This window comes from Alligator mississippiensis, chromosome 3, assembly GCF_030867095.1.
Source record: "Alligator mississippiensis isolate rAllMis1 chromosome 3, rAllMis1, whole genome shotgun sequence".
Lineage (NCBI taxonomy): Eukaryota > Metazoa > Chordata > Crocodylia > Alligatoridae > Alligator > Alligator mississippiensis.
The window spans coordinates 299,273,525-299,279,524 of NC_081826.1; positions in this window are offsets into that span (position 1 = coordinate 299,273,525).

Below are 6,000 nucleotides of genomic sequence, written 5' to 3' on the forward strand. Positions count from 1 at the left end.
CCGCAGGGAAGTGCTCAGCAGCCCAATCCAGTTGGCAGGCCATCATTTGCCACCCCCTGCTTGAAGTTGAACAAACACAAGTCTGGCTTCAACTGACAAGGCAGCTAAACCAAGTTAAGAGTAGCCCCGCTGTTAGGTTAAAGGTCTGGACTAGACGGTCCCTTCCAGCCCGACTTTCCTACGTGCCTACGTCCCTAAATCTGTAGCTTTGCATCGGGCCTTAGGTAGGGACATTGAATTTATAATTCAGGTCACCTGTGCTGTGAAGATGAGCCCTTAAAACGGAAATGACCTTTTAGCAGGCAGTTAATGGAGCTCTTTTTTGCAACTCAAGCAGTGGAGGCCTGTGCTTATAGCGGTAAAAAGACCAAACTTCCAATCTTGGTTCTGCGAGGGTGGGTTTTTCTTTAGGGATTGACTGTTAATGTTGCAGCTGCCGTCCCACCTGAGAGCTGATTTTTTGCTCCCACCCTTTCAACTTCAACAAAGACTCCACATGGCTTCAAGTCTCATCTACACTTGGAACCTCCCTTGAATGTTTTCAGTTAAATGACACGTTTCGTTTTATTTTTCACTTTGAAGGGCTTAAAACCGGACATGTTTGTGGACTATAGTGTTGCTTAGTATTCTTCACTCCTCCAAATGCAGTCGTGTTACATATCAAAATATAGTTAGATTTTGACATTTGTGTGTGTCCAAGTCAAGGGCAAGCTCAGAAAGTAAAATATTTTTTTAATTGCTGTTTGAAAACAAGACACATTCAAGACTCCATCAGCAAAGCAGAACACACACATGGTGACAGTGAATATTTTTGTTTTCCACCACTAACCCAACTAGGGCCAATTGTCAGAAGTAAAAGATGTCAAGACCTAGCAATTACTCCCTCTCCTGCGCTGCTCTGAAAATGCGTCCATAGCTTACCTGGAATATGCAAAAGCTTATTTTTAAGATCAAATAACATGGAGCCTGGATGCACATAAGTATAATCAGCTTTTACCCTGGTGAAAACAAGGAACAAAGAGATGATCTGCAGCTCTGTGCTAGTGTAACTTGTCCAAAGCTAGCGTTGAGTTACACTGGGAGAAATCAGGGTTAAACTGCACTGGTGGAAGTTATACCAGTATAATGTCCACTGCTCCGGGAGAGCTCGTCTGTCCATTCTGGATCTTGGTGTAATATATGTGAGTGTATGAGTGTATGAAACTAATGTGAGGAGTTTAAACATTGTCTAAATGTGCTATCTGTTCAGGCCCTAATTGAAGTGAGTTGCTAAGGAAGTTGTGGAAGGGTATACAGAGACACTTGTCTCTAAAGAGGTAAAAACTTCTGTTACACACTGGAGCATGCTGCCTCTTGTACACACTGCACACATTTCTGTAATTAGCCTAATGAACTGTAAACTGGGGTCATAATATTTACCTTTGTCAAGTGACCATAGACATGGGAAGCGTGTTCATACTCATCCAGATGGATGTTTCTGCCATATCTGATGCCATCGAGCCCCAGATATTTGTGCCCAGACTCCCAGAACCTGCATATCTTGCAGTGGTTTATGTCCTTCCTTTCAGACAAGAACCTGAAAGCTTGTTATGAATAACGGTTCCTCCCCTTTGGAGTTACACAATGTTCGGTCTTCTTTCCTGCATTGCTCAACACCTACTGCTCTAGGAAGTTGAAAGCAGGTGAGCAACAGCCAATAAAACAGCTCTGTCTCTTCTCTTTGTCAGATATAAACACTACTGCTGTCCAGATCTCCCAGCTCTCAGCCAAAACCAGCAGCTGGATGAAGTGACAAGTCGTGCTAATAAAAGGTAGCTCTGGTTGATTTCCATCTACACTTTCATCACTTCAGGGCATTCATCTCATTCACTGAGCCCAGCTGTGACAGTTGTAGAGAAGAGAGTGCTTCTCTAGCCTAGACCCAACCATTGGAAAGTCTGTTTATTCATTTACCTAATATGCTGCCCTCCCCAGGGGAGGCACAGGATGGCTTACAATAAAACCAAGACAACTCGGAGATATATATAGCCATAATAAAATAAAATAGTATATAGTACCACAAACTTCCCAGACAGTGCCCTAAAACTTAGCCCTTTGTGCTCAGGGTCTTTCCAATTAAGATCTTATGGTGCTTCTGGGAGGTGTCCAGGCTCAGGCTTTGACCAGAAGTGGGGGTGTGGAGTTCCAGAGCTGAGGAACAACTACCTAAAATCACCTTCCCTGTCAAACGAACTTAGAGCATGGATGAAACTTGCAGGAGGTTGTTCTCAGCTGAGTGTAGGGATCACAGTGTCACATAAGGAAGAAAGAAGCATTGTGGGGCCTTAGGACCTTATCGGTACCCCTGATGTAACAGAGATTCCCAGTTCCAGCCTCTTAGGAGCCTGTTACAAAGGGACCACGCGGCATCAGGAAAGCTAGAGGTATGTTCATTTTCCCGGAAGTGGTCATGTTTGACTCTCCATACACCTGTAATGCACAGGGGTATTTGGGATGGTTACAAAAGACGCAGGCCAGCATAAATGAGCAAAGTAGATCTAAAAATGTATAGAAAGTAGAGGGGGAATTGGAACCTACAGTTCCAGCCTGTTCCTAGATCTTCCTCAGAGAGCAACTGGGTGGCCTCTAAGGTTGCATCTATACGGCTGCTGGAGCAACCCCAAGAGCACTGAGCGTGAGCCCTGCCCACTCCCACCTGCTCCACTGCTCCAAGCTTGCAAACCAGGCAGAACAGATGGCTCAGATGCATGGAGTGGTCCTGATCCTTGGGTCCCTGGCTTCCCCTGTCTGGAGAGCCTGAGTTGCAGGATGCATTCAGGGCCTCTCAGGCACGCACCTCAGCTGGCTGCCCGGTGATTTGTGGGTTCTGGTGGGCACGAGTGGGTGAGACTTATCTCTCAGCTTTGCTCCACAGGTATAGCCTAAGTAAATTTGCTGTGGGAGAGCTGGGGTGAGCAAATGCTGGCGTGTGAAGATGTCTGAAGAGGAAGACCCCGCTTCCTGTCCTAGGTTTTTTGGGGGAGTTTTTTTGCAGTCATGCCTCCAAAGTTCCCACTTTTCCATAACATCAAGGAGCCTGGTCAGTCCAAGAGGCTCACTCTGGAGTGCGCTAAAGGCCTTCATGGTGCTGAATAGTTTAGCTGAAGTCTAGAGGAGCTACAGGTGGAAAGCACCTCTTAGGAAGGAGCAAGGCCATTTGCCCTTCAGCCATCTCTGACAGGCTGAAATGGAGCTGGAAGTCCAGGCAGAGACCCAGCCCCCAGTGTCCCACCATGGGCTGACAGTATAACATTGCACTGAAAGAGGGATAGAGTTTCAAAAACACCTCCTCAGCTCATTTCCTCTATAGCTGGTCAGGGCAGCAGCTCCAGCTAAGAGCTCCATTTCAGACAGCTTATGTTGTGTTCTAAGGTTTATTTTTACTTCCCTATGGGGGCTTGGCAGAACTGGCTCTGAGTGTTTATACACTAAATTACATTCCACGTTTTTCCCCCTTAGAGCCCCAGGGTTTTTTAAGCAGACCTGGCTGGAGAGCCAAGCTGCTGAAAGCACCCTGCTTCAGCACCCCGCTTCCTTCCAATGATCCTGCACTTGCAGATCTTGTTATTTATATATTAGCTGCACCTCCAGCAGTGCACAACCCTGCTGAGGTCAAGCTACCCTTAGGGCAACAGGATGGGCAGTGTCCTTTGTCTGTCCCTACAGGCATTCTCGCTGTGCTCAGACATGGCGCTGCTCAAGTGTACTTGGGGCACAGTGATCTTTGCTTTACAATACAGCAGGCAGAAGGCAGGACACAGGCTTCTTCTCCCTGGGATGCAGCCAGCTGAAATGGATGCCTAAACCAGCAGGAAATTAGGCAACCTGAAGCCTGAATTTGAAATGTAGTGCTCATCCATCATGGCTGAGCGAGGAGAAGGCAGCAGGGTTAACATGGTAGAAAAGCCTGGGTGATATACAGCAGGGCAGAGCTGCAGCCAGAGAAGGCAAAGCAGGTGCCAGGGTGGGCATCTGAGAACAAAAGGAGAGGGAAAGGCACAGCTGTGCGAGTGGGAGGGAGCCTGGAACGCTGGGTGTAGCACGGGCCAGCTTCCCAAGCTGAAACGGCATCGGGCCCGAACACAGTGAGAGAGATGGCCTGGCTGCAGGAGGGGAGGCTTCACAAGAGAGATTTACCCTGTGAGGAATGAGGGGAGGCAATGCACCTCCTTCTGCTGCCCACTGGAGTTCCCTGTTTCCCCTGCACCAGGATGCTCCTTCCCGCAGCTTTACTTTGCTTCTCTTCTCCCACGATCGGCTGTGCCCACTCCTGCCAACCCCCGTCCTGCAGCCTGAAACACTTCCCTCCCCCCTGCCCACCTGTCCTTAATCTGCAGCAGGTTTGCTCATCCCCAGGCTGATGAAACATCCCCCATCTCTCCTGCAATCTCTGCCACTTTCTGTGGTCCTGCTTCCCTCACTGCTGCCTGCTCTTCTCCCCAGGCTCACCAAGTGAGTAGAGGGCCTCACATATACCCCTGTCAGCCAGCATCTGAACATGGATTCAGTCATCTCGTGTCCCCCCCCCCCTTGTTCCTGCCTTAGCCAGAGCAGACAAATTTAAACTGGTTGAGTCCTGGACTGACCTTGATTTCAATTACCTAAATAGGCAGGAGCCAGCTCAATCCATGATATTCAGGAAAAGCTCCCTGTTCCGTCCCTCCCCTTGCAAACAGAAGGCCCTTTGTGGCAACATGGAAATGAAAAAAAAAACCTAGTGAGCAGGTAAAGTTCCTTTTCTTGAGCCAGCTGCCGCTATTTTGTTTGTTACTAAATGGGGGGAGCATTAATTATAGCTCTAAACAGAGTTTCGCAAGCTTTGTGACAAACATATCTGTGCTCCCTAATCTGTGTGGAGTTAATGAGTATTATTAGCATTCTTTAATCGTGACTTGGCAATCCCGTGCTAATCAAGATGGCTATTTGGCATGCTATGCACAACAACAAAGATTGAAGTGCTGGAGGATGCTGCAGTCAGATGGTGAAGTCCCAGCTGTAATGACAATACCCACATCACTCTGGATGTCAGACCGTGGTCCTGTTGTGGGAGAGAAAAGATGGAGACCAAAAAAAGGCATTGGTGCCCTTTCATACATGCAAGAAATATAAATCAGGAAGCAACAAACACGATGCTGTCAAAGAAGGGGAGCAAAAGAGTGACAGAAAGGGTATAACTGATCATTGGGTTCCACACTCTACTTAGAAGCATCTCAGACCTCTCGTCCCAGACAAGCCAGACGGTAGCTCAGTCAGTTGGTCCCAGCTGCTTAGTTATCTGAAGCGTTGTACTTCAGTCCAGCTCAGAAGCGTTCCTTCGCCTACATTCTCCAGGGCTTCGGAAATCCAGCTGTGAACCACAGCAAAGGTCAGAGCAGTGATGCTGTGAAAAACACCTTCCTGCTCCGCAGGTCTGTTCTGCGGGTGCCTCATACTTGATGGCACATTGGCTTTGTTGATCAAACCTGCTCTTCGTCCCGTAGAAAAGCGCATCAAACCTGTATGCAGAGTTTGTAGGGGTGATAGCCACCACTGTCCTCCGGCTTGCCTGTGGCAAGTTAAAGTCCTGTGCTTTGCAGTTGTGTGACAGGGTTGCCTATGTAGTTTTAGGAATAGGTTAGACAAGGATTTGCTTGGGATGGTTTGGATGGGGACAGTCCTGCCTCAGGAAGGGGGATGGACTAGATGACCTCTGGAAGTCTCTTCCAGCCCTACTTTTCAATGATTCTGTGATAAAAAGAACCCAGGTTGCCTTCTGGATCCCATGTTGTTAGCGTGGGGGCAGGAGTTCTAATCTGGCTGTCACAGGAGGGACCTCAAAAGTTTTGGGCACATAACGAGGTTGTCAACAGAAGCTAATGTCATGCACACAACTGGCTAGTGATACCAAACTGTCCAGATGAAACTCTCCATAGAAAGAGGTAAAGGCCTGGTTTAGACTAGGATGTAACAGAATCATAGAAA